The sequence below is a fragment of the Mytilus californianus genome, unplaced genomic scaffold (genome assembly GCF_021869535.1).
Source record: "Mytilus californianus isolate M0D057914Y unplaced genomic scaffold, xbMytCali1.0.p SCAF_3, whole genome shotgun sequence".
NCBI lineage: Eukaryota > Metazoa > Mollusca > Bivalvia > Mytilida > Mytilidae > Mytilus > Mytilus californianus.
Window position 1 is genome coordinate 83,677,163 of NW_026262679.1, and position 25,100 is coordinate 83,702,262.

The 25,100-nt window shown below is 29.0% G+C and overlaps 1 long non-coding RNA gene across 1 annotated transcript in view; it reads right to left on the minus strand.

The window, feature by feature from the left end:
- LOC127735261 (uncharacterized) overlaps positions 1 to 22,794 on the minus strand; it is a 40,847-nt gene extending 18,053 nt beyond the window's left edge. The window contains exons 1-2 of the long non-coding RNA XR_007998207.1: positions 22,749 to 22,794; positions 9,694 to 9,899 (exon numbers count right to left, since the gene is read on the minus strand). This is a non-coding gene — a long non-coding RNA (uncharacterized LOC127735261). The remainder of the gene's footprint in view (positions 1 to 9,693; positions 9,900 to 22,748) is intronic.
- Between the last annotated feature and the right edge of the window lie 2,306 nt (positions 22,795 to 25,100).

Consider the following 25,100-nt stretch of genomic DNA (forward strand, 5'->3'; position numbering starts at 1 on the left):
ATTGAACCAAATATAAAACTTAAAAAATTTGCTACTTTAATTTTTTTTTCATTCAAAATATCTATAAAGAAAAACTGGCATTAATGGCAGCCATCATCATTGCTCAATTGCTCTTTTTGACTATATATCATTAACTTATTTTCATTTTAAATCTATATTTCAATCAGTAATGAAGACGGTTTAATGATATAATCATTATTTCCGAAATTAATGTGCGTGTCAAATTATCAGAAGTTGGTGGCTAACCAAAACAATCTGATGTATACATTTTGAACAGAAATGATTAAAATTCATCTGAATTTCAAACAATCTAAATCAAGTCATATTTTCCAAATTACTTTTAAAAAATCGACTTAATATGTAGATATCTAAATTGACAATCGGATACTTTACTTTCATTCAGGTGAGACTATTAGAGAAAGGGTTTCCAAATTGTCAATATTAAGAGAATATTTGCTGTTATAATTAATTCAGAAATTAATGTGATGCATGTTTTAATTCAAATCCTACATTGGAGTACAAATAAAAAAGAAGATGTGGTATGATTGCCAATGAGACAACTCTCCACAAGAGACCAAATGACACAGAAATTAACAACAATAGGTCACCGTACGGCCTTCAACAATGAGCAAAGCCCATACTGCACAGTCAGCTATAAAAGGCCCAGAAATGACAATGTAAAAACAATTCAAACATGAATACTAAGTATACTTTCTTATTAAAATATATTTCATTAGAGTATAAATTTGAAAAAGAAATTTTGGACTAATTTGTAATAAATTTTCAAGCTGTTTCTCCAGGGAAAACTGATTTTACCTTACAACTATTAACAGTTTAAGTACAATTGTAATGACAAAATACCTACATCATCATCTGGGCATCTACAACTAAATCATCGCCATGTCTAGGACTGTAATTTCGTCTTCTTCTCTCAGGGCTCCCGTCTATCTGTAATACATATTCAAATTATTTTAATATCTATCAGACAACTATTAATAAATAAAAAAAAAATATACTTACTTTCCGATGCATATGTTACCTGTCCTGACGTAAATATCCTGGGGCTGGTATCTGAAACAAAAACAAAATAAGTTCAAAAATATTGAACCAAATATAAAACTTAAAAAATTTGCTACTTTAATTTTTTTTTCATTCAAAATATCTATAAAGAAAAACTGGCATTAATGGCAGCCATCATCATTGCTCAATTGCTCTTTTTGACTATATATCATTAACTTATTTTCATTTTAAATCTATATTTCAATCAGTAATGAATACGGTTTAATGATATAATCGTTATTTCCGAAATTAATGTGCGTGTCAAATTATCAGAAGTTGGTGGCTAACCAAAACAATCTGATGTATACATTTTGAACAGAAATGATTAAAATTCAACTGAATTTCAAACAATCTAAATCGAGTCATATTTTCCAAATTACTTTAAAAAATCGACCAAATATGTAGATATCTAAATTGACAATCGGAAACTTTACTTTCGTTCAGGTGAGACTATTAGAGAAAGGGTTTCCAAATTGTCAATGTTAAGAGAATATTTGCTGTTATAATTAATTCAGAAATTAATGTGATGCATGTTTTAATTCAAATCCTACATTGGAGTACAAATAAAATAGAAAATGTGGTATGATTGTCAATGAGACAACTCTCCACAAGAGACCAAATGACACAGAAATTAACAACAATAGGTCACCGTACGGCCTTCAACAATGAGCAAAGCCCATACTGCACAGTCAGCTATAAAAGGCCCAGAAATGACAATGTAAAAACAATTCAAACATGAATACTAAGTATACTTTCTTATTAAAATATATTTCATTAGAGTATAAATTTGAAAAAGAAATTTTGGACTAATTTGTAATAAATTTTCAAGCTGTTTCTCCAGGGAAAACTGATTTTATTACCTTACAACTATTAACAGTCTAAGTACAATTGTAATGACAAAATACCTACATCATCATCTGGGCATCTACAACTAAATCATCGCCATGTCTAGGACTGTAATTTCGTCTTCTTCTCTCGGGGCTCCCGTCTATCTGTAATACATATTCAAATTATTTTAATATCTATCAGACAACTATTAATAAATAAAAAAAAAATATACTTACTTTCCGATGCATATGTTACCTGTCCTGACGTAAATATCCTGGGGCTGGTATCTGAAACAAAAACAAAATAAGTTCAAAAATATTGAACCAAATATAAAACTTAAAAAATTTGCTACTTTAATTTTTTTTTCATTCAAAATATCTATAAAGAAAAACTGGCATTAATGGCAGCCATCATCATTGCTCAATTGCTCTTTTTGACTATATATCATTAACTTATTTTCATTTTAAATCTATATTTCAATCAGTAATGAATACGGTTTAATGATATAATCGTTATTTCCGAAATTAATGTGCGTGTCAAATTATCAGAAGTTGGTGGCTAACCAAAACAATCTGATGTATACATTTTGAACAGAAATGATTAAAATTCAACTGAATTTCAAACAATCTAAATCAAGTCATATTTTCCAAATTACTTTTAAAAAATCGACTTAATATGTAGATATCTAAATTGACAATCGGATACTTTACTTTCGTTCAGGTGAGACTATTAGAGAAAGGGTTTCCAAATTGTCAATATTAAGAGAATATTTGCTGTTATAATTAATTCAGAAATTAATGTGATGCATGTTTTAATTCAAATCCTACATTGGAGTACAAATAAAAAAGAAGATGTGGTATGATTGCCAATGAGACAACTCTCCACAAGAGACCAAATGACACAGAAATTAACAACAATAGGTCACCGTACGGCCTTCAACAATGAGCAAAGCCCATACTGCACAGTCAGCTATAAAAGGCCCAGAAATGACAATGTAAAAACAATTCAAACATGAATACTAAGTATACTTTCTTATTAAAATATATTTCATTAGAGTATAAATTTGAAAAAGAAATTTTGGACTAATTTGTAATAAATTTTCAAGCTGTTTCTCCAGGGAAAACTGATTTTATTACCTTACAACTATTAACAGTCTAAGTACAATTGTAATGACAAAATACCTACATCATCATCTGGGCATCTACAACTAAATCATCGCCATGTCTAGGACTGTAATTTCGTCTTCTTCTCTCGGGGCTCCCGTCTATCTGTAATACATATTCAAATTATTTTAATATCTATCAGACAACTATTAATAAATAAAAAAAAAATATACTTACTTTCCGATGCATATGTTACCTGTCCTGACGTAAATATCCTGGGGCTGGTATCTGAAACAAAAACAAAATAAGTTCAAAAATATTGAACCAAATATAAAACTTAAAAAATTTACTACTTTAATTTTTTTTTCATTCAAAATATCTATAAAGAAAAACTGGCATTAATGGCAGCCATCATCATTGCTCAATTGCTCTTTTTGACTATATATCATTAACTTATTTTCATTTTAAATCTATATTTCAATCAGTAATGAAGACGGTTTAATGATATAATCATTATTTCCGAAATTAATGTGCGTGTCAAATTATCAGAAGTTGGTGGCTAACCAAAACAATCTGATGTATACATTTTGAACAGAAATGATTAAAATTCAACTGAATTTCAAACAATCTAAATCAAGTCATATTTTCCAAATTACTTTTAAAAAATCGACTTAATATGTAGATATCTAAATTGACAATCGGATACTTTACTTTCGTTCAGGTGAGACTATTAGAGAAAGGGTTTCCAAATTGTCAATATTAAGAGAATATTTATTGTTATAATTAATTCAGAAATTAATGTGATGCATGTTTTAATTCAAATCCTACATTGGAGTACAAATAAAAAAGAAGATGTGGTATGATTGCCAATGAGACAACTCTCCACAAGAGACCAAATGACACAGAAATTAACAACAATAGGTCACCGTACGGCCTTCAACAATGAGCAAAGCCCATACTGCACAGTCAGCTATAAAAGGCCCAGAAATGACAATGTAAAAACAATTCAAACATGAATACTAAGTATACTTTCTTATTAAAATATATTTCATTAGAGTATAAATTTGAAAAAGAAATTTTGGACTAATTTGTAATAAATTTTCAAGCTGTTTCTCCAGGGAAAACTGATTTTATTACCTTACAACTATTAACAGTCTAAGTACAATTGTAATGACAAAATACCTACATCATCATCTGGGCATCTACAACTAAATCATCGCCATGTCTAGGACTGTAATTTCTTCTTCTTCTCTCGGGGCTCCCGTCTATCTGTAATACATATTCAAATTATTTTAATATCTATCAGACAACTATTAATAAATAAAAAAAAAATATACTTACTTTCCGATGCATATGTTACCTGTCCTGACGTAAATATCCTGGGGCTGGTATCTGAAACAAAAACAAAATAAGTTCAAAAATATTGAACCAAATATAAAACTTAAAAAATTTGCTACTTTAATTTTTTTTTCATTCAAAATATCTATAAAGAAAAACTGGCATTAATGGCAGCCATCATCATTGCTCAATTGCTCTTTTTGACTATATATCATTAACTTATTTTCATTTTAAATCTATATTTCAATCAGTAATGAATACGGTTTAATGATATAATCGTTATTTCCGAAATTAATGTGCGTGTCAAATTATCAGAAGTTGGTGGCTAACCAAAACAATCTGATGTATACATTTTGAACAGAAATGATTAAAATTCAACTGAATTTCAAACAATCTAAATCGAGTCATATTTTCGAAATTACTTTAAAAAAATCGACCAAATATGTAGATATCTAAATTGACAATCGGAAACTTTACTTTCGTTCAGGTGAGACTATTAGAGAAAGGGTTTCCAAATTGTCAATGTTAAGAGAATATTTGCTGTTATAATTAATTCAGAAATTAATGTGATGCATGTTTTAATTCAAATCCTACATTGGAGTACAAATAAAAAAGAAGATGTGGTATGATTGCCAATGAGACAACTCTCCACAAGAGACCAAATGACACAGAAATTAACAACAATAGGTCACCGTACGGCCTTCAACAATGAGCAAAGCCCATACTGCACAGTCAGCTATAAAAGGCCCAGAAATGACAATGTAAAAACAATTCAAACATGAATACTAAGTATACTTTCTTATTAAAATATATTTCATTAGAGTATAAATTTGAAAAAGAAATTTTGGACTAATTTGTAATAAATTTTCAAGCTGTTTCTCCAGGGAAAACTGATTTTATTACCTTACAACTATTAACAGTCTAAGTACAATTGTAATGACAAAATACCTACATCATCATCTGGGCATCTACAACTAAATCATCGCCATGTCTAGGACTGTAATTTCTTCTTCTTCTCTCGGGGCTCCCGTCTATCTGTAATACATATTCAAATTATTTTAATATCTATCAGACAACTATTAATAAATAAAAAAAAAATATACTTACTTTCCGATGCATATGTTACCTGTCCTGACGTAAATATCCTGGGGCTGGTATCTGAAACAAAAACAAAATAAGTTCCAAAATATTGAACCAAATATAAAACTTAAAAAATTTACTACTTTAATTTTTTTTTCATTCAAAATATCTATAAAGAAAAACTGGCATTAATGGCAGCCATCATCATTGCTCAATTGCTCTTTTTGACTATATATCATTAACTTATTTTCATTTTAAATCTATATTTCAATCAGTAATGAAGACGGTTTAATGATATAATCATTATTTCCGAAATTAATGTGCGTGTCAAATTATCAGAAGTTGGTGGCTAACCAAAACAATCTGATGTATACATTTTGAACAGAAATGATTAAAATTCAACTGAATTTCAAACAATCTAAATCAAGTCATATTTTCCAAATTACTTTTAAAAAATCGACTTAATATGTAGATATCTAAATTGACAATCGGATACTTTACTTTCGTTCAGGTGAGACTATTAGAGAAAGGGTTTCCAAATTGTCAATATTAAGAGAATATTTGCTGTTATAATTAATTCAGAAATTAATGTGATGCATGTTTTAATTCAAATCCTACATTGGAGTACAAATAAAAAAGAAGATGTGGTATGATTGCCAATGAGACAACTCTCCACAAGAGACCAAATGACACAGAAATTAACAACAATAGGTCACCGTACGGCCTTCAACAATGAGCAAAGCCCATACTGCACAGTCAGCTATAAAAGGCCCAGAAATGACAATGTAAAAACAATTCAAACATGAATACTAAGTATACTTTCTTATTAAAACATATTTCATTAGAGTATAAATTTGAAAAAGAAATTTTGGACTAATTTGTAATAAATTTTCAAGCTGTTTCTCCAGGGAAAACTGATTTTACCTTACAACTATTAACAGTTTAAGTACAATTGTAATGACAAAATACCTACATCATCATCTGGGCATCTACAACTAAATCATCGCCATGTCTAGGACTGTAATTTCGTCTTCTTCTCTCAGGGCTCCCGTCTATCTGTAATACATATTCAAATTATTTTAATATCTATCAGACAACTATTAATAAATAAAAAAAAAATATACTTACTTTCCGATGCATATGTTACCTGTCCTGACGTAAATATCCTGGGGCTGGTATCTGAAACAAAAACAAAATAAGTTCAAAAATATTGAACCAAATATAAAACTTAAAAAATTTGCTACTTTAATTTTTTTTTCATTCAAAATATCTATAAAGAAAAACTGGCATTAATGGCAGCCATCATCATTGCTCAATTGCTCTTTTTGACTATATATCATTAACTTATTTTCATTTTAAATCTATATTTCAATCAGTAATGAATACGGTTTAATGATATAATCGTTATTTCCGAAATTAATGTGCGTGTCAAATTATCAGAAGTTGGTGGCTAACCAAAACAATCTGATGTATACATTTTGAACAGAAATGATTAAAATTCAACTGAATTTCAAACAATCTAAATCGAGTCATATTTTCCAAATTACTTTAAAAAAATCGACCAAATATGTAGATATCTAAATTGACAATCTGAAACTTTACTTTCGTTCAGGTGAGACTATTAGAGAAAGGGTTTCCAAATTGTCAATGTTAAGAGAATATTTGCTGTTATAATTAATTCAGAAATTAATGTGATGCATGTTTTAATTCAAATCCTACATTGGAGTACAAATAAAAAAGAAGATGTGGTATGATTGCCAATGAGACAACTCTCCACAAGAGACCAAATGACACAGAAATTAACAACAATAGGTCACCGTACGGCCTTCAACAATGAGCAAAGCCCATACTGCACAGTCAGCTATAAAAGGCCCAGAAATGACAATGTAAAAACAATTCAAACATGAATACTAAGTATACTTTCTTATTAAAATATATTTCATTAGAGTATAAATTTGAAAAAGAAATTTTGGACTAATTTGTAATAAATTTTCAAGCTGTTTCTCCAGGGAAAACTGATTTTATTACCTTACAACTATTAACAGTCTAAGTACAATTGTAATGACAAAATACCTACATCATCATCATCTGGGCATCTACAACTAAATCATCGCCATGTCTAGGACTGTAATTTCGTCTTCTTCTCTCGGGGCTCCCGTCTATCTGTAATACACATTCAAATTATTTTAATATCTATCAGACAACTATTAATAAATAAAAAAAAAATATACTTACTTTCCGATGCATATGTTACCTGTCCTGACGTAAATATCCTGGGGCTGATATCTGAAACAAAAACAAAATAAGTTCAAAAATATTGAACCAAATATAAAACTTAAAAAATTTGCTACTTTAATTTTTTTTTCATTCAAAATATCTATAAAGAAAAACTGGCATTAATGGCAGCCATCATCATTGCTCAATTGCTCTTTTTGACTATATATCATTAACTTATTTTCATTTTAAATCTATATTTCAATCAGTAATGAAGACGGTTTAATGATATAATCATTATTTCCGAAATTAATGTGCGTGTCAAATTATCAGAAAGTTGGTGGCTAACCAAAACAATTTGATGTATACATTTTGAACAGAAATGATTAAAATTCAACTGAATTTCAAACAATCTAAATCAAGTCATATTTTCCAAATTACTTTTAAAAAATCGACTTAATATGTAGATATCTAAATTGACAATCGGATACTTTACTTTCGTTCAGGTGAGACTATTAGAGAAAGGGTTTCCAAATTGTCAATATTAAGAGAATATTTGCTGTTATAATTAATTCAGAAATTAATGTGATGCATGTTTTAATTCAAATCCTACATTGGAGTACAAATAAAAAAGAAGATGTGGTATGATTGCCAATGAGACAACTCTCCACAAGAGACCAAATGACACAGAAATTAACAACAATAGGTCACCGTACGGCCTTCAACAATGAGCAAAGCCCATACTGCACAGTCAGCTATAAAAGGCCCAGAAATGACAATGTAAAAACAATTCAAACATGAATACTAAGTATACTTTCTTATTAAAATATATTTCATTAGAGTATAAATTTGAAAAAGAAATTTTGGACTAATTTGTAATAAATTTTCAAGCTGTTTCTCCAGGGAAAACTGATTTTACCTTACAACTATTAACAGTTTAAGTACAATTGTAATGACAAAATACCTACATCATCATCTGGGCATCTACAACTAAATCATCGCCATGTCTAGGACTGTAATTTCGTCTTCTTCTCTCAGGGCTCCCGTCTATCTGTAATACATATTCAAATTATTTTAATATCTATCAGACAACTATTAATAAATAAAAAAAAAATATACTTACTTTCCGATGCATATGTTACCTGTCCTGACGTAAATATCCTGGGGCTGGTATCTGAAACAAAAACAAAATAAGTTCAAAAATATTGAACCAAATATAAAACTTAAAAAATTTACTACTTTAATTTTTTTTTCATTCAAAATATCTATAAAGAAAAACTGGCATTAATGGCAGCCATCATCATTGCTCAATTGCTCTTTTTGACTATATATCATTAACTTATTTTCATTTTAAATCTATATTTCAATCAGTAATGAAGACGGTTTAATGATATAATCGTTATTTCCGAAATTAATGTGCGTGTCAAATTATCAGAAGTTGGTGGCTAACCAAAACAATCTGATGTATACATTTTGAACAGAAATGATTAAAATTCAACTGAATTTCAAACAATCTAAATCAAGTCATATTTTCCAAATTACTTTAAAAAATCGACCAAATATGTAGATATCTAAATTGACAATCGGAAACTTTACTTTCGTTCAGGTGAGACTATTAGAGAAAGGGTTTCCAAATTGTCAATGTTAAGAGAATATTTGCTGTTATAATTAATTCAGAAATTAATGTGATGCATGTTTTAATTCAAATCCTACATTGGAGTACAAATAAAAAAGAAAATGTGGTATGATTGCCAATGAGACAACTCTCCACAAGAGACCAAATGACACAGAAATTAACAACAATAGGTCACCGTACGGCCTTCAACAATGAGCAAAGCCCATACTGCACAGTCAGCTATAAAAGGCCCAGAAATGACAATGTAAAAACAATTCAAACATGAATACTAAGTATACTTTCTTATTAAAATATATTTCATTAGAGTATAAATTTGAAAAAGAAATTTTGGACTAATTTGTAATAAATTTTCAAGCTGTTTCTCCAGGGAAAACTGATTTTATTACCTTACAACTATTAACAGTCTAAGTACAATTGTAATGACAAAATACCTACATCATCATCTGGGCATCTACAACTAAATCATCGCCATGTCTAGGACTGTAATTTCGTCTTCTTCTCTCGGGGCTCCCGTCTATCTGTAATACATATTCAAATTATTTTAATATCTATCAGACAACTATTAATAAATAAAAAAAAAATATACTTACTTTCCGATGCATATGTTACCTGTCCTGACGTAAATATCCTGGGGCTGGTATCTGAAACAAAAACAAAATAAGTTCAAAAATATTGAACCAAATATAAAACTTAAAAAATTTGCTACTTTAATTTTTTTTTCATTCAAAATATCTATAAAGAAAAACTGGCATTAATGGCAGCCATCATCATTGCTCAATTGCTCTTTTTGACTATATATCATTAACTTATTTTCATTTTAAATCTATATTTCAATCAGTAATGAAGACGGTTTAATGATATAATCATTATTTCCGAAATTAATGTGCGTGTCAAATTATCAGAAGTTGGTGGCTAACCAAAACAATTTGATGTATACATTTTGAACAGAAATGATTAAAATTCAACTGAATTTCAAACAATCTAAATCAAGTCATATTTTCCAAATTACTTTTAAAAAATCGACTTAATATGTAGATATCTAAATTGACAATCGGATACTTTACTTTCGTTCAGGTGAGACTATTAAAGAAAGGGTTTCCAAATTGTCAATATTAAGAGAATATTTGCTGTTATAATTAATTCAGAAATTAATGTGATGCATGTTTTAATTCAAATCCTACATTGGAGTACAAATAAAAAAGAAGATGTGGTATGATTGCCAATGAGACAACTCTCCACAAGAGACCAAATGACACAGAAATTAACAACAATAGGTCACCGTACGGCCTTCAACAATGAGCAAAGCCCATACTGCACAGTCAGCTATAAAAGGCCCAGAAATGACAATGTAAAAACAATTCAAACATGAATACTAAGTATACTTTCTTATTAAAATATATTTCATTAGAGTATAAATTTGAAAAAGAAATTTTGGACTAATTTGTAATAAATTTTCAAGCTGTTTCTCCAGGGAAAACTGATTTTACCTTACAACTATTAACAGTTTAAGTACAATTGTAATGACAAAATACCTACATCATCATCTGGGCATCTACAACTAAATCATCGCCATGTCTAGGACTGTAATTTCGTCTTCTTCTCTCAGGGCTCCCGTCTATCTGTAATACATATTCAAATTATTTTAATATCTATCAGACAACTATTAATAAATAAAAAAAAAATATACTTACTTTCCGATGCATATGTTACCTGTCCTGACGTAAATATCCTGGGGCTGGTATCTGAAACAAAAACAAAATAAGTTCAAAAATATTGAACCAAATATAAAACTTAAAAAATTTGCTACTTTAATTTTTTTTTCATTCAAAATATCTATAAAGAAAAACTGGCATTAATGGCAGCCATCATCATTGCTCAATTGCTCTTTTTGACTATATATCATTAACTTATTTTCATTTTAAATCTATATTTCAATCAGTAATGAATACGGTTTAATGATATAATCGTTATTTCCGAAATTAATGTGCGTGTCAAATTATCAGAAGTTGGTGGCTAACCAAAACAATCTGATGTATACATTTTGAACAGAAATGATTAAAATTCAACTGAATTTCAAACAATCTAAATCGAGTCATATTTTCCAAATTACTTTAAAAAAATCGACCAAATATGTAGATATCTAAATTGACAATCTGAAACTTTACTTTCGTTCAGGTGAGACTATTAGAGAAAGGGTTTCCAAATTGTCAATGTTAAGAGAATATTTGCTGTTATAATTAATTCAGAAATTAATGTGATGCATGTTTTAATTCAAATCCTACATTGGAGTACAAATAAAAAAGAAGATGTGGTATTATTGCCAATGAGACAACTCTCCACAAGAGACCAAATGACACAGAAATTAACAACAATAGGTCACCGTACGGCCTTCAACAATGAGCAAAGCCCATACTGCACAGTCAGCTATAAAAGGCCCAGAAATGACAATGTAAAAACAATTCAAACATGAATACTAAGTATACTTTCTTATTAAAATATATTTCATTAGAGTATAAATTTGAAAAAGAAATTTTGGACTAATTTGTAATAAATTTTCAAGCTGTTTCTCCAGGGAAAACTGATTTTATTACCTTACAACTATTAACAGTCTAAGTACAATTGTAATGACAAAATACCTACATCATCATCTGGGCATCTACAACTAAATCATCGCCATGTCTAGGACTGTAATTTCGTCTTCTTCTCTCGGGGCTCCCGTCTATCTGTAATACACATTCAAATTATTTTAATATCTATCAGACAACTATTAATAAATAAAAAAAAAATATACTTACTTTCCGATGCATATGTTACCTGTCCTGACGTAAATATCCTGGGGCTGGTATCTGAAACAAAAACAAAATAAGTTCAAAAATATTGAACCAAATATAAAACTTAAAAAATTTGCTACTTTAATTTTTTTTTCATTCAAAATATCTATAAAGAAAAACTGGCATTAATGGCAGCCATCATCATTGCTCAATTGCTCTTTTTGACTATATATCATCAACTTATTTTCATTTTAAATCTATATTTCAATCAGTAATGAAGACGGTTTAATGATATAATCATTATTTCCGAAATTAATGAGCGTGTCAAATTATCAGAAAGTTGGTGGCTAACCAAAACAATTTGATGTATACATTTTGAACAGAAATGATTAAAATTCAACTGAATTTCAAACAATCTAAATCAAGTCATATTTTCCAAATTACTTTTAAAAAATCGACTTAATATGTAGATATCTAAATTGACAATCGGATACTTTACTTTCGTTCAGGTGAGACTATTAGAGAAAGGGTTTCCAAATTGTCAATATTAAGAGAATATTTGCTGTTTATAATTAATTCAGAAATTAATGTGATGCATGTTTTAATTCAAATCCTACATTGGAGTACAAATAAAAAAGAAGATGTGGTATGATTGCCAATGAGACAACTCTCCACAAGAGACCAAATGACACAGAAATTAACAACAATAGGTCACCGTACGGCCTTCAACAATGAGCAAAGCCCATACTGCACAGTCAGCTATAAAAGGCCCAGAAATGACAATGTAAAAACAATTCAAACATGAATACTAAGTATACTTTCTTATTAAAATATATTTCATTAGAGTATAAATTTGAAAAAGAAATTTTGGACTAATTTGTAATAAATTTTCAAGCTGTTTCTCCAGGGAAAACTGATTTTACCTTACAACTATTAACAGTTTAAGTACAATTGTAATGACAAAATACCTACATCATCATCTGGGCATCTACAACTAAATCATCGCCATGTCTAGGACTGTAATTTCGTCTTCTTCTCTCAGGGCTCCCGTCTATCTGTAATACATATTCAAATTATTTTAATATCTATCAGACAACTATTAATAAATAAAAAAAAAATATACTTACTTTCCGATGCATATGTTACCTGTCCTGACGTAAATATCCTGGGGCTGGTATCTGAAACAAAAACAAAATAAGTTCAAAAATATTGAACCAAATATAAAACTTAAAAAATTTGCTACTTTAATTTTTTTTTCATTCAAAATATCTATAAAGAAAAACTGGCATTAATGGCAGCCATCATCATTGCTCAATTGCTCTTTTTGACTATATATCATTAACTTATTTTCATTTTAAATCTATATTTCAATCAGTAATGAATACGGTTTAATGATATAATCGTTATTTCCGAAATTAATGTGCGTGTCAAATTATCAGAAGTTGGTGGCTAACAAAAACAATCTGATGTATACATTTTGAACAGAAATGATTAAAATTCAACTGAATTTCAAACAATCTAAATCGAGTCATATTTTCCAAATTACTTTAAAAAAATCGACCAAATATGTAGATATCTAAATTGACAATTGGAAACTTTACTTTCGTTCAGGTGAGACTATTAGAGAAAGGGTTTCCAAATTGTCAATGTTAAGAGAATATTTGCTGTTATAATTAATTCTGAAATTAATGTGATGCATGTTTTAATTCAAATCCTACATTGGAGTACAAATAAAAAAGAAGATGTGGTATGATTGCCAATGAGACAACTCTCCACAAGAGACCAAATGACACAGAAATTAACAACAATAGGTCACCGTACGGCCTTCAACAATGAGCAAAGCCCATACTGCACAGTCAGCTATAAAAGGCCCAGAAATGACAATGTAAAAACAATTCAAACATGAATACTAAGTACACTTTCTTATTAAAATATATTTCATTAGAGTATAAATTTGAAAAAGAAATTTTGGACTAATTTGTAATAAATTTTCAAGCTGTTTCTCCAGGGAAAACTGATTTTATTACCTTACAACTATTAACAGTCTAAGTACAATTGTAATGACAAAATACCTACATCATCATCTGGGCATCTACAACTAAATCATCGCCATGTCTAGGACTGTAATTTCGTCTTCTTCTCTCGGGGCTCCCGTCTATCTGTAATACACATTCAAATTATTTTAATATCTATCAGACAACTATTAATAAATTAAAAAAAAATATACTTACTTTCCGATGCATATGTTACCTGTCCTGACGTAAATATCCTGGGGCTGGTATCTGAAACAAAAACAAAATAAGTTCAAAAATATTGAACCAAATATAAAACTTAAAAAATTTGCTACTTTAATTTTTTTTTCATTCAAAATATCTATAAAGAAAAACTGGCATTAATGGCAGCCATCATCATTGCTCAATTGCTCTTTTTGACTATATATCATTAACTTATTTTCATTTTAAATCTATATTTCAATCAGTAATGAAGACGGTTTAATGATATAATCATTATTTCCGAAATTAATGTGCGTGTCAAATTATCAGAAGTTGGTGGCTAACCAAAACAATTTGATGTATACATTTTGAACAGAAATGATTAAAATTCAACTGAATTTCAAACAATCTAAATCAAGTCATATTTTCCAAATTACTTTTAAAAAAGTGACTTAATATGTAGATATCTAAATTGACAATCGGATACTTTACTTTCGTTCAGGTGAGACTATTAGAGAAAGGGTTTCCAAATTGTCAATATTAAGAGAATATTTGCTGTTATAATTAATTCAGAAATTAATGTGATGCATGTTTTAATTCAAATCCTACATTGGAGTACAAATAAAAAAGAAGATGTGGTATGATTGCCAATGAGACAACTCTCCACAAGAGACCAAATGACACAGAAATTAACAACAATAGGTCACCGTACGGCCTTCAACAATGAGCAAAGCCCATACTGCACAGTCAGCTATAAAAGGCCCAGAAATGACAATGTAAAAACAATTCAAACATGAATACTAAGTATACTTTCTTATTAAAATATATTTCATTAGAGTATAAATTTGAAAAAGAAATTTTGGACTAATTTGTAATAAATTTTCAAGCTGTTTCTCCAGGGAAAACTGATTTTACCTTACAACTATTAACAGTTTAAGTACAATTGTAATGACAAAATACCTACATCATCATCTGGGCATCTACAACTAAATCATCGCCATGTCTAGGACTGTAATTTCGTCTTCTTCTCTCAGGGCTCCCGTCTATCTGTAATACATATTCAAATTATTTTAATATCTATCAGACAACTATTAATAAATAAAAAAAAAATATACTTACTTTCCGATGCATATGTTACCTGTCCTGACGTAAATATCCTGGGGCTGGTATCTGAAACAAAAACAAAATAAGTTCAAAAATATTGAACCAAATATAAAACTTAAAAAATTTGCTACTTTAATTTTTTTTTCATTCAAAATATCTATAAAGAAAAACTGGCATTAATGGCAGCCATCATCATTGCTCAATTGCTCTTTTTGACTATATATCATTAACTTATTTTCATTTTAAATCTATATTTCAATCAGTAATGAATACGGTTTAATGATATAATCGTTATTTCCGAAATTAATGTGCGTGTCAAATTATCAGAAGTTGGTGGCTAACCAAAACAATCTGATGTATACATTTTGAACAGAAATGATTAAAATTCAACTGAATTTCAAACAATCTAAATCGAGTCATATTTTCCAAATTACTTTAAAAAAATCGACCAAATATGTAGATATCTAAATTGACAATCGGAAACTTTACTTTCGTTCAGGTGAGACTATTAGAGAAAGGGTTTCCAAATTGTCAATTTTAAGAGAATATTTGCTGTTATAATTAATTCAGAAATTAATGTGATGCATGTTTTAATTCAAATCCTACATTGGAGTACAAATAAAAAAGAAGATGTGGTATGATTGCCAATGAGACAACTCTCCACAAGAGACCAAATGACACAGAAATTAACAACAATAGGTCACTGTACGGCCTTCAACAATGAGCAAAGCCCATACTGCACAGTCAGCTATAAAAGGCCCAGAAATGACAATGTAAAAACAATTCAAACATGAATACTAAGTATACTTTCTTATTAAAATATATTTCATTAGAGTATAAATTTGAAAAAGAAATTTTGGACTAATTTGTAATAAATTTTCAAGCTGTTTCTCCAGGGAAAACTGATTTTACCTTACAACTATTAACAGTTTAAGTACAATTGTAATGACAAAATACCTACATCATCATCTGGGCATCTACAACTAAATCATCGCCATGTCTAGGACTGTAATTTCGTCTTCTTCTCTCAGGGCTCCCGTCTATCTGTAATACATATTCAAATTATTTTAATATCTATCAGACAACTATTAATAAATAAAAAAAAAATATACTTACTTTCCGATGCATATGTTACCTGTCCTGACGTAAATATCCTGGGGCTGGTATCTGAAACAAAAACAAAATAAGTTCAAAAATATTGAACCAAATATAAAACTTAAAAAATTTGCTACTTTAATTTTTTTTTCATTCAAAATATCTATAAAGAAAAACTGGCATTAATGGCAGCCATCATCATTGCTCAATTGCTCTTTTTGACTATATATCATTAACTTATTTTCATTTTAAATCTATATTTCAATCAGTAATGAATACGGTTTAATGATATAATCGTTATTTCCGAAATTAATGTGCGTGTCAAATTATCAGAAGTTGGTGGCTAACCAAAACAATCTGATGTATACATTTTGAACAGAAATGATTTAAAATTCAACTGAATTTCAAACAATCTAAATCGAGTCATATTTTCCAAATTACTTTAAAAAAATCGACCAAATATGTAGATATCTAAATTGACAATCGGAAACTTTACTTTCGTTCAGGTGAGACTATTAGAGAAAGGGTTTCCAAATTGTCAATGTTAAGAGAATATTTGCTGTTATAATTAATTCAGAAATTAATGTGATGCATGTTTTAATTCAAATCCTACATTGGAGTACAAATAAAAAAGAAGATGTGGTATGATTGCCAATGAGACAACTCTCCACAAGAGACCAAATGACACAGAAATTAACAACAATAGGTCACCGTACGGCCTTCAACAATGAGCAAAGCCCATACTGCACAGTCAGCTATAAAAGGCCCAGAAATGACAATGTAAAAACAATTCAAACATGAATACTAAGTATACTTTCTTATTAAAATATATTTCATTAGAGTATAAATTTGAAAAAGAAATTTTGGACTAATTTGTAATAAATTTTCAAGCTGTTTCTCCAGGGAAAACTGATTTTATTACCTTACAACTATTAACAGTCTAAGTACAATTGTAATGACAAAATACCTACATTATCATCTGGGCATCTACAACTAAATCATCGCCATGTCTAGGACTGTAATTTCGTCTTCTTCTCTCAGGGCTCCCGTCTATCTGTAATACATATTCAAATTATTTTAATATCTATCAGACAACTATTAATAAATAAAAAAAAAATATACTTACTTTCCGATGCATATGTTACCTGTCCTGACGTAAATATCCTGGGGCTGGTATCTGAAACAAAAACAAAATAAGTTCAAAAATATTGAACCAAATATAAAACTTAAAAAATTTGCTACTTTAATTTTTTTTTCATTCAAAATATCTATAAAGAAAAACTGGCATTAATGGCAGCCATCATCATTGCTCAATTGCTCTTTTTGACTATATATCATTAACTTATTTTCATTTTAAATCTATATTTCAATCAGTAATGAATACGGTTTAATGATATAATCGTTATTTCCGAAATTAATGTGCGTGTCAAATTATCAGAAGTTGGTGGCTAACCAAAACAATCTGATGTATACATGTTGAACAGAAATGATTAAAATTCAACTGAATTTCAAACAATCTAAATCGAGTCATATTTTCCAAATTACTTTAAAAAAATCGACCAAATATGTAGATATCTAAATTGACAATCGGAAACTTTACTTTCGTTCAGGTGAGACTATTAGAGAAAGGGTTTCCAAATTGTCAATGTTAAGAGAATATTTGCTGTTATAATTAATTCAGAAATTAATGTGATGCATGTTTTAATTCAAATCCTACATTGGAGTACAAATAAAAAAGAAGATGTGGTATGATTGCCAATGAGACAACTCTCCACAAGAGACCAAATGACACAGAAATTAACAACAATAGGTCACCGTACGGCCTTCAACAATGAGCAAAGCCCATACTGCACAGTCAGCTATAAAAGGCCCAGAAATGACAATGTAAAAACAATTCAAACATGAATACTAAGTATACTTTCTTATTAAAATATATTTCATTAGAGTATAAATTTGAAAAAGAAATTTTGGACTAATTTGTAATAAATTTTCAAGCTGTTTCTCCAGGGAAAACTGATTTTATTACCTTACAACTATTAACAGTCTAAGTACAATTGTAATGACAAAATACCTACATCATCATCTGGGCATCTACAACTAAATCATCGCCATGTCTAGGACTGTAATTTCGTCTTCTTCTCTCAGGGCTCCCGTCTATCTGTAATACATATTCAAATTATTTTAATATCTATCAGACAACTATTAATAAATAAAAAAAAAATATACTTACTTTCCGATGCATATGTTACCTGTCCTGACGTAAATATCCTGGGGCTGGTATCTGAAACAAAAACAAAATAAGTTCAAAAATATTGAACCAAATATAAAACTTAAAAAATTTGCTACTTTAATTTTTTTTTCATTCAAAATATCTATAAAGAAAAACTGGCATTAATGGCAGCCATCATCATTGCTCAATTGCTCTTTTTGACTATATATCATTAACTTATTTTCATTTTAAATCTATATTTCAATCAGTAATGAATACGGTTTAATGATATAATCGTTATTTCCGAAATTAATGTGCGTGTCAAATTATCAGAAGTTGGTGGCTAACCAAAACAATCTGATGTATACATTTTGAACAGAAATGATTAAAATTCAACTGAATTTCAAACAATTTAAATCGAGTCATATTTTCCAAATTACTTTAAAAAAATCGACCAAATATGTAGATATCTAAATTGACAATCGGAAACTTTACTTTCGTTCAGGTGAGACTATTAGAGAAAGGGTTTCCAAATTGTCAATGTTAAGAGAATATTTGCTGTTATAATTAATTCAGAAATTAATGTGATGCATGTTTTAATTCAAATCCTACATTGGAGTACAAATAAAAAAGAAGATGTGGTATGATTGCCAATGAGACAACTCTCCACAAGAGACCAAATGACACAGAAATTAACAACAATAGGTCACTGTACGGCCTTCAACAATGAGCAAAGCCCATACTGCACAGTCAGCTATAAAAGGCCCAGAAATGACAATGTAAAAACAATTCAAACATGAATACTAAGTACACTTTCTTATTAAAATATATTTCATTAGAGTATAAATTTGAAAAAGAAATTTTGGACTAATTTGTAATAAATTTTCAAGCTGTTTCTCCAGGGAAAACTGATTTTATTACCTTACAACTATTAACAGTCTAAGTACAATTGTAATGACAAAATACCTACATCATCATCTGGGCATCTACAACTAAATCATCGCCATGTCTAGGTCTGTAATTTCGTCTTCTTCTCTCGGGGCTCCCGTCTATCTGTAATACACATTCAAATTATTTTAATATCTATCAGACAACTATTAATAAATAAAAAAAAAATATACTTACTTTCCGATGCATATGTTACCTGTCCTGACGTAAATATCCTGGGGCTGGTATCTGAAACAAAAACAAAATAAGTTCAAAAATATTGAACCAAATATAAAACTTAAAAAATTTGCTACTTTAATTTTTTTTTCATTCAAAATATCTATAAAGAAAAACTGGCATTAATGGCAGCCATCATCATTGCTCAATTGCTCTTTTTGACTATATATCATTAACTTATTTTCATTTTAAATCTATATTTCAATCAGTAATGAAGACGGTTTAATGATATAATCATTATTTCCGAAATTAATGTGCGTGTCAAATTATCAGAAGTTGGTGGCTAACCAAAACAATTTGATGTATACATTTTGAACAGAAATGATTAAAATTCAACTGAATTTCAAACAATCTAAATCAAGTCATATTTTCCAAATTACTTTTAAAAAAGTGACTTAATATGTAGATATCTAAATTGACAATCGGATACTTTACTTTCGTTCAGGTGAGACTATTAGAGAAAGGGTTTCCAAATTGTCAATATTAAGAGAATATTTGCTGTTATAATTAATTCAGAAATTAATGTGATGCATGTTTTAATTCAAATCCTACATTGGAGTACAAATAAAAAAGAAGATGTGGTATGATTGCCAATGAGACAACTCTCCACAAGAGACCAAATGACACAGAAATTAACAACAATAGGTCACCGTACGGCCTTCAACAATGAGCAAAGCCCATACTGCACAGTCAGCTATAAAAGGCCCAGAAATGACCATGTAAAAACAATTCAAACATGAATACTAAGTATACTTTCTTATTAAAATATATTTCATTAGAGTATAAATTTGAAAAAGAAATTTTGGACTAATTTGTAATAAATTTTCAAGCTGTTTCTCCAGGGAAAACTGATTTTACCTTACAACTATTAACAGTTTAAGTACAATTGTAATGACAAAATACCTACATCATCATCTGGGCATCTACAACTAAATCTTCGCCATGTCTAGGACTGTAATTTCGTCTTCTTCTCTCGGGGCTCCCGTCTATCTGTAATACACATTCAAATTATTTTAATATCTATCAGACAACTATTAATAAATAAAAAAAAAATATACTTACTTTCCGATGCATATGTTACCTGTCCTGACGTAAATATCCTGGGGCTGGTATCTGAAACAAAAACAAAATAAGTTCAAAAATATTGAACCAAATATAAAACTTAAAAAATTTGCTACTTTAATTTTTTTTTCATTCAAAATATCTATAAAGAAAAACTGGCATTAATGGCAGCCAGCATCATTGCTCAATTGCTCTTTTTGACTATATATCATTAACTTATTTTCATTTTAAATCTATATTTCAATCAGTAATGAAGACGGTTTAATGATATAATCATTATTTCCGAAATTAATGTGCGTGTCAAATTATCAGAAAGTTGGTGGCTAACCAAAACAATTTGATGTATACATTTTGAACAGAAATGATTAAAATTCAACTGAATTTCAAACAATCTAAATCAAGTCATATTTTCCAAATTACTTTTAAAAAATCGACTTAATATGTAGATATCTAAATTGACAATCGGATACTTTACTTTCGTTCAGGTGAGACTATTAGAGAAAGGGTTTCCAAATTGTCAATATTAAGAGAATATTTGCTGTTATAATTAATTCAGAAATTAATGTGATGCATGTTTTAATTCAAATCCTACATTGGAGTACAAATAAAAAAGAAGATGTGGTATGATTGCCAATGAGACAACTCTCCACAAGAGACCAAATGACACAGAAATTAACAACAATAGGTCACCGTACGGCCTTCAACAATGAGCAAAGCCCATACTGCACAGTCAGCTATAAAAGGCCCAGAAATGACAATGTAAAAACAATTCAAACATGAATACTAAGTATACTTTCTTATTAAAATATATTTCATTAGAGTATAAATTTGAAAAAGAAATTTTGGACTAATTTGTAATAAATTTTCAAGCTGTTTCTCCAGGGAAAACTGATTTTATTACCTTACAACTATTAACAGTCTAAGTACAATTGTAATGACAAAATACCTACATCATCATCTGGGCATCTACAACTAAATCATTGCCATGTCTAGGACTGTAATTTCGTCTTCTTCTCTCGGGGCTCCCGTCTATCTGTAATACACATTCAAATTATTTTAATATCTATCAGACAACTATTAATAAATAAAAAAAAAATATACTTACTTTCCGATGCATATGTTACCTGTCCTGACGTAAATATCCTGGGGCTGGTATCTAAAAGAAAAACAAAATAAGATCAAAAATATTGAACCAAATATAAAACTTAAAAAATTTGCTACTTTAATTTTTTTTTCTTTCAAAATATCTATAAAGAAAAACTGGCATTAATGGCAGCCACCATCATTGGTCAATTGCTCTTTTTGTCTATATATCATTCACTTATTTTCATTTTAAATCTATATTTCAATCAATAATGAAGACGGTTTAATGATATAATCATTATTTCCGAAATTAATGTTCCTGTCAAATTATCAGAAGTTGGTGGCTACCCAAAACAATCTGATGTATACATTTTGAACAGAAATGATTAAAATTCAACTGAATTTCAAACAATCTAAATCGAGTCATATTTTCCAAATAACTTTTAAAAAATCGACTAAATATGTAGATATCCAAATTGACAATCGGAAACTTTACTTTCGTTCAGGTGAGACTATTAGAGAAAGGGTTTCCAAATTGTCAATGTTAAGAGACTATTTGCTGTTATATTTAATTCAGAAATTAATGTGATGCATGTTTTAATTCAAATCCTAAATTGGAATACAAGTATACTTTTTTATTAAAATATATTTCATTGGAGTATAAATTTGAAAAAGAAATTTTGGACTAATTTGTAATAAATTTTCAAGCTGTTTCTCCAGGGAAAACTGATTTTATTACCTTACAACTTATTAACAGTTTAAGTACAATTGTAATGACAAAATACCTACATCATCATCTAGGCATCTTCAATTTAATCGTCTCCAGGTCTAGAACTGTACTCTCTTCTTCTCTCTGGGCTGCCGTCTATCTGTAATACATATTCAAATTATTTTAATATCTATAGGACAACTATTAATAAATAAAAAAAAAATATACTTACTTTCCGATTCATACTTTACCTGTTCCCACGTAAATATCCTGGGGCTGGTATCTGAAACAAAAACAAAATAAGTTCAAAAATATTGAACCAAATATAAAACTTAAAAAATTTGCTACTATATTTTTTTTTCTTTCAAAATATCTATAAAGAAAAACTGGCATTAATGGCAGCCATCATCATTGCTCAATTGCTCTTTTTGACTATATATCATTCACTTATTTTCATTTTAAATCTATATTTCAATCAATAATGAAGACGGTTTAATGATATAATCATTATTTCCGAAATTAATGTTCCTGTCAAATTATCAGAAGTTGGTGGCTAACCAAAACAATCTGATGTATACATTTTGAACAGAAATGATTAAAATTCAACTGAATTTCAAACAATCTAAAACGAGTCATATTTTCCAAATTACTTTAAAAAAATCGACTAAATATGTAGATATCCAAATTGACAATCAGAAACTTTACTTTCGTTCAGGTGAGACTATTAGAGAAAGGGTTTCCAAATTGTCAATGTTAAGAGACTATTTGCTGTTATAACTAATTCAGAAATTAATGTGATGCATGTTTTAATTCAAATCCTAAATTGGAATACAAGTATACTTTTTTATTAAAATATATTTCATTAGAGTATAAATTTGAAAAAGAAATTTTGGACTAATTTGTAATAAATTTTCAAGCTGTTTCTCCAGGGAAAACTGATTTTATTACCTTACAACTTATTAACAGTTTAAGTACAATTGTAATGACAAAATACCTACATCATCATCTGGGCATCTAGGCATCTTCAATTTAATCGTCTCCAGGTCTAGAACTGTACTCTCTTCTCTGGGCTTCCATCTATCTGTAATATATATTCAAATTATTTTAATATTTATGAGACATTTAGTAAATTCAAATACAGAGTCCTAATTTCTATGACAAAATTATGAAGATAGTGGAAGATTTTGGTAATAATTTTATGAAATTATAGACCAGGAGTCACTTGTAGATCCTTTATCCAGAGTTAAAAAGATACACCTGAGGTCAAGGTTAGATTGAAAGTGACAGATTGTGATTGTTTTAATATGAGGGAGACATTCTACTCTATCCCATGGCTTATATAAAGTCTAATGCCCATCAAGGAGATGCTTGATCATTTGTGTATTTTTTTCAAATGGATGGTTTTCATGTACATGACACCATAGTTTATTTCTTTCAATTTAAAATTTAAAAGACTATGCATCGCAATAACAGAACATTTAGTATAATAACTTAAATAATTTATATATAGCTGAGAGGGTGATAGAGAAGATTGTTACCTCTAAAAAAAATTGTCAACCTAAGTGTGACAATATTTTTGTTTTTTCTCACGGTAACAATCTTTTCTATCCCCCCCCCCCCCCCCTCAGCTCTGTGTTATTTTTATATTGGTTTTAGAATAAGAGTTTTATCCTGTGGTGCACTGGTAAAGGATTGTGTTAGTTCAACAATTCCTTAATATATGACATAGAATCTGTTAATATTGTGAAAGAAAAGTAAACAGTATGGTGCATAATAGCTATTATGTTGAAAGTTATCCATGACTTATTGTAATTATGATCTCCATTTCACTATAAACAGCCAGCTGTTTGAGCCTCTTTTGTTACAAATTTAGAATTAAATTATCTCTTATTTACTTTAAAAGAGAAATCAAAGAGAAAAGAAAAAAAACTTTTACCTGAAAATAATAACATAACATGAATGTTTCTGACACTAAAATCTGTAATTTTGATTACTGACAGTAATCATGAGGCACCCAAACTCTGTATGAAATACAACAGCTATGACTCCACAGGCTATCCATGACATTGTTAAAATAATGCATTAAAAAAACCCTATATAAACCTTAATTTCATAAAAAGTCATTATAATTATGTGACACTAAGGTTGACATTGTTTTTTTTTTTTAGAGGTGACAATCTCTCTCACCCTCTCAGCTATATAACTAGGGTTGTAAAAGGGTTGATCTTGCACACATTTTTAATCTGAAGTGCTGACAAAATGTGCTTCCATCAACGCTTTTACACCCCAATAAAATTATACAAGAGTGCACACGCTGAAATGTCTCCCCTGCTTTACTGACAATTGATTTTATGTTGAAAATCTTAAAGATAACGGTTTTACTACAAGTATCACATAAACTTCACATTTTTAAAGATCCATGAATACCAGAC